This window comes from Heptranchias perlo, unplaced genomic scaffold, assembly GCF_035084215.1.
Source record: "Heptranchias perlo isolate sHepPer1 unplaced genomic scaffold, sHepPer1.hap1 HAP1_SCAFFOLD_129, whole genome shotgun sequence".
NCBI lineage: Eukaryota > Metazoa > Chordata > Chondrichthyes > Hexanchiformes > Hexanchidae > Heptranchias > Heptranchias perlo.
In genome coordinates, this window is record NW_027138527.1 from 88,334 (window position 1) to 102,275 (window position 13,942).

Here is a 13,942-nt window from a genome sequence, read left to right on the forward strand (position 1 = left end):
CGTGGATGGAGACCGGGTTGGTTATTGCGGGAAGAGCAAATCAATTGGGCCGAAAAATCAACTGCAGCTCAAGCAACAAATAAAATAGGAGTCAGAATAATCGATGTCAGAAGTGGGATTCGCACCCACGCCTGTAAATGAAACTATGACTTTAACGCAGCGCCTTAGACCGTTCGGCCATCCTAACTGACATAGAATTGGCTCGCTCGCCATCCTTTCCACATTGACACCCCCCCCCCCCCCCGCCCACGGAGAAAGTTTCACTCACTCCAGTGCTTGGTGAGATAAATGCTGCTGGAAAGGCTCGGTGAGCGGGATGCCACCTCCCCGGGTTTTCCTGAGCCTATTGTCCTTTATTCCTATTTAATCACGGGAATATCCGCAACCAGGAGCTAAAAAGGATTAAAAGCTGAATGACAGAGAAAGGGAAATCCACGTTAAATCTGATAACATTGCAAACAGGGTTCTTTGCTTGTCTGGTGGTTAGGATTCGGCGTTCTTATCTCTGTAACCCGGGTACGATTCTGATTTCTCGTCAGGGAAGCAGCTATTGAACACTTGTTATATTAATCGCATGTAAGAAAAATAACAATCTTTGTTTTATTCACCATTGATTAACCGATAATGTTATTTTGCAGAATGAAGGGCGACTGAGTGAAGTTGGAAAACGTTAATAATTTCTTTTGTGCGATGAACTTTTTATCCCTTCTCATTTTACACATTGTATTTTTAAGGGCTCGGTTTAAAATGTTCAGTGCTCGTGAGACCACGAATTTGTGTTAAATTGAACAAAACCGGCATTTTCACAGAGGGTTCATTTGCTGTTCCTGTTAAATCACTTGCACCATAGTTAAAGATACAAACTGAGTGAGACTGGCACGAGCTGATGTTTAACACAAAGACAGCGGTGCAGTGCGGGAATCAAAGACCAAAATGTGAACTTCTGCAAGAAAATGGATTAATATTTAGTTATTTGGACATAATTCTTACAGAGAAGGAGAGACCAGACATTCGGAGGAAAGGTCAAACGAGCCATTTGGTGTAAAGTTTGTAATTCTAGTTTATATTAAATAAATCAGTGTAAAATTGGACTCAATCTGAATGTAGTTCTGATCTGGGATTTGGTTTATTTCTCCATTATTCATATTTTTCTGTAATCTGAAACAATAACAGTATTTGTAACAGTAACAGATCAGGAGAGTGCTGCGGGACCCTGTCCAGTTTCGTAACACAGCAGAAGGGGTAAGAGTACAATGTGATTTATTACAGAATCCCAGCAGCTCACTGGGAAAGTGACACATGGTACAGATGGAGGAGCAAAAAAGTGCAAAGTGATTTCACGCTTTAATTTGGGGCAATTACTTTTTATCTCCACAAGGTTTAATTTAAAATTTAAATAATTGGCTCTTTATCCTAAAGAAACTTCAGGCACAAACCATGGCTTTATGAACAAAACAATCATTTATTATTATTAATGCACTAGAAAATTTACATTAGAATTTAATCAACACGTTGGATTTATGCCCGATTTAGAATTGCTTTCACACCAATAAAACAACATACTCTGAATTCCCAAAATGCATAACCGTTTGCAAATCCAATGTCTATCTTAGACGAAGCCCATAACGAAAGTGATATCCTTATGGTTGGCTCAAGCTTGCCAGGAAGACTCCAGGTACATTGATGGACACCGTTGCACTGTAGCCTGATTTTCTCTTGTATCCAGGTCATCTGCTTCACAGGCAATCTGTAAACCTGCATTGAGGCATTAGCTGGGAGGTCATGACCAGTCATGATGATTCCAGGTGAGATTGTGTTGCTTGGAAGTGAAAGGTGAGGTTGCAGCAGGAATGGTGGATCTGTGTCTCCCTCCATTCAACTTCTATCCGGCTTATAAAAACCTTTTAAACTCAGAATCACACCTCTGAGACAGTGGTTATCAACACTAGGTTCCTACAAATACAACCCATGATTGATTGACACTTCACTTGTTTTCTCTCAGTGTCCACCACGTAACCAAGTCAAGTCGGCAGGAGTTCAAACGACCTCTAGACCCCCTGGAATCGTTATTATTGGCATGGTGATCTATCCTCTCCTGTGTTTGCCTTTCACAACGTGACATAAATAGTTCTTTTAACAGCTCTTCCACCTTTTAATCGTCCTTTTCCTTCAGACATGCTGAAGCCGATTTAGACTCAGGCTTTCGTTTATCAGATGATTTTTTACCACACAGAGCAGCTGGGAAACTCCTGCAGTAAGTAATGGTCAGGGTCAGGTACACAAGGCTGAGTGACTTTATTGTGCAGCCTCCAGGCATCACCTCTCTCTTTGTTTCTCTCTGTGGATCTACTTTTTCCTTTCCCTTCCTTTTATCTGTCTCTTCCTCCTTCCCTTTTCATCTGTCTTTATATCATTCTGTTTGTTTCTCACTCTCTCCAACTCTACTTCTGTCCACTTCTTTCTCTCTGTTTCTAATTGACTTCTCGAACTCTTCTTTGAATCTGTTTCTGTATTTCATTCCATCTTTCTCAGTCTCTGTTTTAATCTTTGTATGTCTCCCTCTCGCCTGTTCTCTATTTTCTCCCTGCTTTCTGTTCCTCTTTCTCTCTTCCTCTTTCTCGTTTTATGTCTGACACTCTCCTGCTCTGACTCTCTCTCAGTCTCTAGTTATTTTGAATTGATTTCTTCTGTCTATTTACCTCTCCACTCCTATTTCTCTGTAATTATTTGGCAGTGTCTCTCTCTCATTATATATATATATATATATATATATATATATATATATATATATACTTTCTTTCTCTCTTTATTTTTCTCTCTTGTCTTAATAACCTACTCTTTATTTCTCTCCATCTCTGAGTAACTCTGTCTCTGCCCCTCTTTATTTCTGCACTTTTCTAATTGCTACATTTATTTTGTCCTTGTGTTCTCTCTCCCTCTGTCCCTCTGTCTGTCTCTGTCTCTCACTCTCTCTGTCTCCCTCTCTCTCTGCCCTCTCTGTCTCTCCCTCTCTCTCTCTGTCTCTCTCTCCCTGCCTCTCTTGTTGTCTTTCTCTTGGTCTCTCTCTCTGTCTCTCACTCCTTGCCTCTCTCTTTGTCTCTTTCTCGGTCTCTCTCTCACTGTCTCTCTCTCTCTCTCTCTATCTCTCTCTTTCCCTCGCTTCCCTCTCTCTATATCTCCCTCTCTGTCTCTCAGCCTCTCCGTCTTTCACTCCCTCTCTCTCGCCCACTCTCTCTCCCTTTCTCACCCTCTTCATCTCTCTTCCCCCTTGTCTCTCTTCCTCTGTCACTCTCTCTGTCTCTATCCACCTCCCTCTTTGTCTCTGGCTTTCCGTCTCTCATTCTCTCTGTCTCCCTCTGTCTGTCTGTCTCTGTCTCTGCCTAATTGCCTCTCCCTTTCACTCCCTCTTTCTCGCTTCCTCACTCCCTCTTTCTCTCTCTCTCTCTCTCTGCCTCCAGCTCTCCGCCTCCCCCCCTCTCTCTCTGTCCATCTCTCTCTCTGCCTCTCACGCTCTCTCTCTCTCTCTGTCTCCCGCTCGCCCCCTCCTTCTCTCTATGTCTCTCTCTCTCTTTGTCTCTGTCTCCCTCCCTCTCTCCCTTCCTCTCTGCCTCTGTCTCATCATTTATGTGGAGTACACACATTCTAATCAGGACCACAGAAGTGACTTTGATTTCCAGATTTGCCTATTTTTCCTTGCGGTCAGTTAATTAAAGTCCAGCTGAGCTCTTTCGTGCCGCCATTTTGAGCAACAATTCACGTGTCATCTGCAAAGCAAATCCTACCTCAATCGGTCAGATTATCAATAAAATATAATTTCAGATTCAGATTTAGGATCATTCCAGGGCTCTGTGCTGCTAATATAAAATGTACGTTCCATCCCCCGGGAAGTGTAGGGGATGGAGTATGAAATGGGATTTAGTTCTAGTGCTTGAAACCCTTCAGCTCTTTCTATGATTTCACGAATTTAACAATTAGATTGATTGGGTATTTCACCGCGTTCTTCATCTCCTCTCTGAATTTAGTCTGGGTCAGGACATAAATACACGTGTTTGTGCAGGAACTGAGAAGCTGCAGCATCTTTGATGTGTGTTCTGTGAGAACAACAGAGTCAGTGTTGGAGTAATAATACCGAATGTCTGCAATTCGCACATAAATATAAAAGACAACCCGTGTCAGCCACAACAGTATAAAACTGCCCGATATACTGAAGAGTAAAATGATGGATTTCTTTCGGTTCTCCATCTCTGGATCACTCCGATTCTCTCCATTGCTGCGGCCCCGGAGTCCCCTGCGGACTCGACTGGACACTAAAATACGCCTGACCGTCAGAACATTGAGCAGCAAAATCAGACAGAACGGGACACAAGGGGTTAGAATGAGGTGAAACATCTCAATTGCGGCCCATGCGGGGGAAGAACGGAAGCTCGGTTTACTCACACAACCCCAGGGAACATTATCAATTATATAGTAAGGTTCATATGTAAAGTACCAGGGGACATTCACCGAACAGCCCAGCACACTCACTGTTCCCAGAACCACAGCCGCCGTTCTCTCGGTGCAATATTTAATTTTCAGCTTCTCACAACAAATGGCAACAAATCGATCAAAGGTGAAAGTGACTGTGAACCAGACAGAAACACCCGTGGCTGCATTACTCAAGGAGGCAATAAAACTACACACTGGAGTAATGAGCAGGAATGAAACTCCGAAATACATCATACCAATCCAATTCAATATCACACCAATGATAACAACCATGAGATCGCCCACTGCCATTCCAACGAGGTAGACACTGATACATTTGGAGAGACCGCACTTTCCTCGGGACAGGATCACAATCGCCACCAAGTTAACTGTAAGAGAGGGAAAATGAAGCAGAGAAATTACTGATCAGACCTGGAGCCAAAGCAGCAGTTTGAGAGGATCTGGGGTGAAATTTCCAGCATTTTCAGAGAGATGTTTTTAAACACAATGACCAATAATGAATTGGGAGATTGATACAGAAAGTGAATGAAGTGAGCGCTGGATCCACTGGAAGGGTTGAGTGAGGGCGCAGTGCGGGTGGGGAAGGGAGAAGGGGTTTTACACACCGGGAATCCAGCGGATTAAAGACGGGTTTGGGCTCCAGACGGACGGTGAAAGAGAGCGAAGGGTCGCGAAGGTGAGGGGACAGGGGGAGGTGCATCTGGTTTGTTGCTCTGGGTTAAGAGAGCCGACCGGGGTGGCATTAATCGAGAAAGTCAGCTGAAGACCGAGCCAGTGAGTGAGATTGGGAGGGAGACAAGGAAAAGGACATGCAGGAGCTGGAGGAAAGTCAGGAGCAGATAGTTTGGGAAAGTGGACATACTGAAGAAACGGATGAGGAGACAAAGGATTCAATGCGGTGGGAGGAGAGGCTGGAATTCGGAGGGAGAGACTGCAGCAGAGTGTTAGAGGAAATCTAATCTATTGGTCCCACCAACACAATCCAACCAATACATTCAACTGTTCATTTATGTGGTTATTGGTGTCAGGGAACCTGTGTTGGGTATAAAATGTGTTCATTCAATTAAAATTAAATTAAAAAGTATCAACAAACTCAACCTCGTTGTTTATTGAAGTCAGCAGAGCTTTAAAAATACAGTATCCCAATATTTCATCACGATGAAGAAATTACTGATTCTATTCTTGAATTTTAATGATGTTTAGTGTTAATGTGGAAAACAAGGAACATTCACAAAAACAGACTGAGGACCTGACAGGGATATAAACATGAGGAGCGAGTCCGACAATAAAAACTCACCCAATCTGACCGCATCATAATAACACCTTCAAATCACATTTTCTCTGTTTAATTGTACTGGAAGTTTCAGCAGTTCATTCTGATGAATTATTCACACCACAGCCTCTCGCTTTCCCTCTCAGTCGCCCTCTCTATCACTCACTCTACTCTCAATCTCAAGTCCATTTTCATATCCGATTAAATCCTATCATCCTGTGCCTGCATTCTGTTCACCAGCCCCGTGTTCCACCGATCATAAGAACATAAGAAATAGGAGCAGGAGTAGGCCAATCGGCCCCTCAAGCCTGCTCCGCCATTCAACAAGATCATGGCTGATCTGATCCTAACCTCAAATTTAAATTCATGTCCAATTTCCTGCCCGCTCCACGTAACCCCTAATTCCCTTTACTTCGAGGAAATTGTCTATTTCTGTTTTAAATTTATTTAATGAAGTAGCTTCCACAGCTTCCTGAGGCAGCAAATTCCACAGACCTACTACCCTCTGAGTGAAGAAGTTTCTCCTCATCTCAGTTTTGAAAGAGCAGCCCCTTATTCTAAGATTATGCCCCCTAGTTCTAGTTTCACCCATCCTTGGGAACATCCTTACCGCATCCACCCGATCAAGCCCCTTCACAATCTTATATGTTTCAATAAGATCGCCTCTCCTTCTTCTGAACTCCAATGAGTAGAGTCCCAATCTACTCAACCTCTCCTCCTTTGTCCACCCCCTCTTCCCCGGGATTAACCGAGTGAACCTTCTTTGTACTGCCTCGAGAGCAAGTATGTCTTTTCTTAAGTATGGACACCAAAACTGTATGCAGTATTACAGGTCCGGTCTCACCAATACCTTATATAACTGCAGCAGTACCTCCCTGTTTTTGTATTCTATCCCCCAAGCAATAAAACCAACATTCCGTTGGCCTTCTTGATCACCTGCTGCACCTGCATACTAACTTTTTGATTTTCTTGCACTAGGACCCCCAGATCCCTTTGTACTGCAGTACTTTGCAGTTTCTCGCCATTAAGATAATAACTTGCTCTCTGATTTTCCTGCCAAAGTGCATAACCTCACATTTTCCAATATTGTATTGCATCTGCCAAATCTCCGCCCACTCACCCAGCCTGTCCATATCCCCTTGTAGGTTTTTTATGTCCTCCTCACTCTCTACTTTCCCTCCCATCTTTGTCTCATCTGCAAACTTTGACATGTTACACTCGGTCCCCTCCTCCAAATCGTTAATATAGATTGTAAAGAGTTGGGGACCCAGCACCGACCCCTGCGGAACACCACTAACTACTGGTTGCCAGTCCGAGAATGTACCATTTATCCCAACTCTCTGCTTCCTGTTCGATAACCAATCCTCCACCCATGCCAGAATATTACCCCCAATCCAGTGATTCTTTATCTTGAGCAATAATCTTTTATGTGGCACCTTGTCGAATGCCTTCTGAAAGTATAAATACACTACGTCCACTGGTTCCCCTTTATCCACCCTGTACGTTATGTCCTCAAAGAACTCAAGCAAATTTGTCAGACATGACTTCCCCTTCATAAAGCCATGCTGACTTTGTCCTATTAAATTATGTTTTCCAAATGTTCCGCAACTGCCTCCTTAATAATAGACTCCAAAATTTTACCCACCACAGATGTTAGGCTAACTGGCCTATAATTTCAAGCCTTCTGCCTACTCCCCTTTTTAAATAAGGGTGTTCCATTAGCAGTTTTCCAATCTGCCGGGACCTTTGCCGAGTTCAGAGAATTTTGGATCCTATTCTCATTGTCGGTTTGTTAAATCGTGAAGCCTCTGTGGAATGGTTTAATGTTTCTACAGATCATTCAATTCTCTATTTGTTCACCTACACTGTTCACTTCATCTACAAATCATGGAATAAACAGAATCGAATGCCTCTTCCAGACAGATCTCTCAACAATTGGGATTCCTTTTCCTGCAATTATAAAGTAAAGGGATAGATGGCGGGATTGTTCAATTAACAAGCCGCTAACATCACACTTATTATCTACAGATAAATAGAAGGACTCCTGATTCCAGCAGATACAGTGCAAACTACGAACATACGGACATACGAATTAAGAGAAGGATTAAGCCATTCGGCCCGTCAAGCCTGCTCTGCCATTTTTTAAGATCATGGCTGAACTGATTATGACCTCAATCTTACTTTCCCGTTTACCTCCTATAACCTTTGACTCCCTTGTTAATCGGGAATCTATCTAACTCAGCATTACAAATGCTCAATGACCCTGCCTCGAGCGCTCTCTGGGGAAGGGAGTTCCACAGACTCAGGACCCTTGGAGAGAAAAAAATCTCATAATCTCCGTCTTAAATGGGAGGCCCCTTAGTTTTAAACTGTGACCCCTGGTTCTAGTCTCTCCCATAAGGGGAAACATCCTCTCAGCATCTACGCCTTCTGGTCCCCTCAGGATATTGTATGTTTCAATATGACGACCTCTCATTCTGCTAAACTCCAGTGTGTGCAGGCCCAACTCGTCCAACATTTCCTCATAAGATAGCTCCCTCATCCCAGGAATCAGTCAATTGAACCTTCTCTGAACCGCCTCCAAGGCAATTATGTCCTTTCATAAATAAGGAGACCGAAACTGCACGCAGTATTCCAGATGTGGTTTCACCAATGCCCTGTACAACTGGAGCAAAACATCACTACTTTTATTTTGCATTCCCCTTGCAATAAATGACAACATTCCATTTGCCTTCCCAATCATTTGTTGTATCTGCATACTAACTTTTTGAGATTCTTGTACGAGGACCCCCAGGTCCCTCTGCACTTAAGAGTTCTGCAATCTCTCTCCATTTAAATAATATACTGCTCTTCTGTTCCTCCTGCCAAAGTGGGCAAGTTCACATTTTCCTACATTATACTCCAGCTGTCAATTTTTTGCCCACTCACTTAACCTATCTGTATCCCTTTCCAGATTCCTTACGTCCTCTTCACAACTTACTTTCCTACCTTCATTTGTGTCATCAGCAAATTTAGCAACCATACATTCGGTCCCTTCATCCAAGTAATTAATACAGCATAATATCAAAACATTTAATTTCACAGTGAAGTCCAGTAACAGTCAGCGCATTCATCCAGAGTGAAGCAGAGAAGGAGATGTGAAAGAGGCAGCAGCAAACTCAGTTCAGTAACCAGACATCTGTAGCGGCGTCAGAAACACACATAATGAAATAATATTTCATAACCGTGATCACCAATAAATACATTGAAATCCAAGTTAAACTGAAACATATTATTGGGGATGGAAGACACGCGCTGCCTCCTTGTAAACACTGAGACCTTGATCTGTCTCATTATCAATCACTGAAAACACATTGATGAAAACATATTCCACGACAGGTTAGTTCAACAACAAGAAACTGTTATCAGCTCCTGATGGTCTCATATCAACTCTTAGCCCAGACACCTGATTGCAATACATTCAGTACAGAGAAAAATCCAGTGACAATGCCAGTGTTGGATATACAATGTTCATTACAGATATCTGGACTGTGATGGAATACTCTCCACTTGCCTGGATGAGTGCAGCTACAACAACACTCAAAAAGCTCGACACCATCCAAGATAAAACAGCCCGCTTGATTGGCACCCTGTCCACCACCCTAAACATTCACTCGCTTCATCACCGGTGCACAGTGGCTGCAGTGTGTACCATCCACAGGATGCACTGCAGCAACTCGCCAAGGCTTCTTCGACAGCACCTCCAAAACCCGCGACCTCTACCACCGAGAAGGACAAGAGCAGCAGGCGCGTGGGAACAACACCACCTGCACGTTCCCCTCCAAGTCACACACCATCTTGACTTGGAAATATATCTCCGTTCCTTCATTGCCGCTGGGTCAAAATCCCCGCACTCCCTTCCTAACAGCACTGTGGGAGAACCTTCACCGCACGGACTGCAGCGGTTCAAGAAGGCGGCTCACCACCACCTTCTCAAGTGCAATTATGGATGGGCAATAAATGCCGGCCTCACCAGCGACGCCCACATCCCATGAACGAATATAGAAAAAAATGCATCTCCTACAAGATCCATTCCATCATTCAACCAACAAAACAGAACAGGTAACTGTTAAAATATGCAGGGTGAAGGAACAATTTTCCAAGTACAGCAGCAGAGGTAACACCGATTTACACCATTAACAGATGAGATAACGGCTTACCCGGAACACCAATGGCTGCAAGAACAGGATAATAAATGCGTGTTATCTGAAAAATTACTGGATATTCCATTTCTGTGAGAAGCACTGATTTCTGTTACCCTGGAAACCACAGCTCCAGCAGGCACTCTGAGCTGATCCATTCCATCAAGCTCTGATTTATACAGGGGATAAGTCTCCACTGACACGGTTATACTCCTGACCATTGCTATTAGTTGCAGTCAGTTTAACAAACACATTACATCAGCAGCTTTGACTCCGCTGTAAATAATGTGGTGAATAAAACACAAACATCTCAAAGTCCAGGATATTATCTGAATCAGATCTCTCTCGGGAATAAAGTTTAAATCTGTTCTCATACAGGACTGATCCAATAATAATGCGCGGGTCCATTTACAGTTTTTATACAATTGTATTGACCATGTTCACTCCTGGTGGTTCATTCATAAATATTACCGATTCTCCGCAGTGTCGACTGAATCCAGGGACACAAGCAGACCCGTTTCACTCTGTTCCTTCAGTATCCCAGTTAAAATATGAATTGTGAGTCTCTGACACGGGGACAGTTAAAGGGCAGGTTGAGGATTGCAGCCCAGAAATGACTGTGGGTGATATTAGGGGACGGACACTGAACGTGTCCCATTGACATTCCTCTCTCCGCTATTTTACTGCAGATGTTTACCCGTTTATTCCACATTGGTTAACGACTGCATTAAAATTGGTCCCGTGTAAAACCGAGCTGAGCTCATGACCCGATTTGACCTCCATCACAAAGGACCCGTGATTCCATCACCCGTCTCCATTCCTTCCTCAGCCCATTGCCATTGAAACCTTCATCAAGGCCTCTGTCCCCTCCAGACTCCATTCCTCCAATTCACTCCTGACCGGCCACACAACCTCCACCTTCCATAAACGTGAGCTCGTCCAAGGCTCTGTTGTCCGTGTCCAACCAGCACCAGGTACTGCTCGGCCTCACTGACCCTCACTGGCTCCTAGTTCCATATGCCTTAAATTTAAAATCCTCATCCTTGGGTTTAAAACCCTCCATAGCCCACCCCTCCCCGTCTCCATACCAACAGACAACTCACCCGTCGCCTTTTCATTCATCGGACGCTGGTCTCTTTTGCTGGGACTTCCCTCACTTGGTTCCATTCACCTATCTGATCAGAGCCAGGAGAAGCTTCTCTTCTCAACCCAAGACCATTATCTCTGATGTTTCTAAAGGTTCAGTCCTTGGCTCCCTCCTCTTCATAAGAACATAAGAACAAAAGAAATAGGAGCAAGAGTAGTCCAATCGGCCCCTCGAGCCTGCTCCGCCATTCAATAAGATCATCGCTGATCTGATCCTAACCTCAAATCTAAATTCATGTCCAATTTCCTGCCCGCTCCCCGTAACCCCTAATTCCATTTACTTCTAGGAAACGGTCTATTTCTGTTTTAAATTTATTTAATGATGTAGATTCCACAGCTTCCTGGGACAGCAAATCCCACAGACCTACTAACCTCTGAGTGAAGAAGTTTCTCCTCATCTCAGTTTTGAAAGAGCAGCCTCTTATTCTAAGATTATGCCCCCTAGTTCTAGTTTCACCGATCCTTGGGAACATCCTTACCGCATCCACCCTATCAAGCCCCTTCATAATCTTATATGTTTCAATAAGATCGCCTCTCATTCTTCTGAACTCCAATGAGTAGAGTCCCAATCTACTCAACCTCTCCTCATATGTCCACCTCCTCATCCCCGGGATTAACCGAGTGAACCTTCTTTGTACTGCCTCGAGAGCAAGTATGTCTTTTCTTAAGTATGGAGACCAAAACTGTATGCAGTATTCCAGGTGAGGTCTCACCAATACCTTATATAACTGCAGCAATACCTCCATGTTTCTATATTCTATCCCCCGAGCAATAAAAGCCAACATTCCGTTGGCCTTCTTGATCACCTGCTGCACCTGCAAACTAACTTTTTGATTTTCTTGCACTAGGACCCCCAGATCCCTTTGCACTGCAGTGCTTTCCAGTTTCTCGCCTTTAAGATAACAACTTGCTCTCTGATTTTTCCTGCCAATGTGCATAACCTCACATTTTCCAATATTGTATTGCATCTGCCAAATCTCCGCCCACTCACCCAGCCTGTCTATATCCCCTTGTAGGTTTTTATGTGCTCCTCGCTCTCTACTTTCCCCCCCATCTTTGTATCATCTGCAAACTTTGATATGTTACACTTGGTCCCCTCCTACAAATCGTTAATATAGATTATAAAGAGTTGGGGACCCAGCACCGACCCCTGCAGAACACCACTGGCTACTGGTTGCCAGTCCGAGAATGAACCGTTTATCCCAACTCTCTGCTTCCTGTTGGATAACCAATCCTCCACCCATGCCAGAATATTACCCCCAATCCAGTGATTCTTTACCTTGAGCAATAATCTTTTATGTGGCACCTTATCGAATGCCTTCTGGAAGTCGAAATACACGACGTCCACTGGTTCCCCTTTATCCACCCTGCACGTTATGTCCTCAAAGAACTGATGCAAATTTGTCAGACATGACTTCCCCTTCGTAAAGCCATGCTGACTTTGTCCTATTAAATTATGTTTATCCAAATGTTCCGCTGCTGTCTCCTTGATAATAGATTGCAGAATTTTACCCACCACAGATGTTAGGCTAACTGGTCTATAATTTCCAGCCTTCTGCCTGCTACCCTTTTTAAATAAGGGTGTTACATTAGCAGTTTTCCAATCTGCTGGGACCTTTGCCGAGTCCAGAGAATTTTGGAAAATTATTACCAAAGCATCCACAATCCCTACTGTCACTTCCCTCAAGAGCCTCGGATGTAAGCCATCACGTCCAGGGGATTCATCCGCCTTGCGTCCCATTATTTTACTGAGTACCGATTCCTTAGTGATTTTAATCGTATTTAGCTCCTCCCCCCCCCTCGAGCCCCCTGTTTGTCCAGTGTTTGGATATTCTTCGTACATGCTTCCTCATCGACATGCTGCCCTTTGGTGACACAGTACGCAGACATGGACCAGCTTTCAGATGGACGCTGACAAAACCACTGCCTCTCTTGACCCTTCCAATATGCTTGTGTTGTCAGGCACACATTCTGTCTTAGATGAGCCACAATTCACTCAAGTTAAAAATTGGGAAGTCATGATCTTTGGCCCCAAAATCTCCACATCCTTGCCAGGAATTCCATCCCCATCCCTGGCTTTTTGATTGGTGAGTTGCTCACCAACCACCGAAGCCCTTACTGACCTGTATTGGATTCCAGTCTCCTAAGCCTGTAATTTATTTATATTCTTTCTTACACTTAATTGAATCAGGGCATCACCCCTCCCTATCTCTGTAAACTCCCCAGTCCGACAGCCCCTCCCAAACACTCTACTCCTCCACCTCTGGCCACTTGTGCATCCGCAGTCCATTTGTCCTATTTTTGAAAGCCGTGCCTTCAGCCATGGCCACGCTCCTGAATGCCCTCCCGAAGCCCCTCCATCGCCCTCTCCTCCTTTCAGGTGTCAGACGTGGCTCAGTGTTCGCAGTCTCATCTGTGAGTTAGAAAGCTGTGCATTGAAGTCCAATTCCAGAGACTTGAACACATAATCCGGGCTGACATTGCAGTGCAGTACTGAGGGGCCACCAGTGCAGGTTAGTAGTGAGGTCGTGGTGCACTGTCGGAAAGTCACGACTGAGGGAGTGTAATACTGTCAGAGGCTCAGTACTGAAGGAGTGCTGCATTGTCGGGCAGTCAGTACCGAGGGAATGTTGCAATGTCGGATGGTCAGTATTGAGGGAGTGCTGCATTGTAGGAGGGTCAGTACTGTGGGAGTTTTGAACTGTGGGAGAGTCAGTACTGAGGAAGTGCTGCACTGTCGGAGGGTCAGTACTGAGGAAGTGTTGCACTGTCGGAGGGTCAGTACTGAGGAAGTGCTGCACTGTCGGAGGGTCAGTACTGAGGAAGTGTTGCACTGTCGGATAGTAAGTACTAAGGA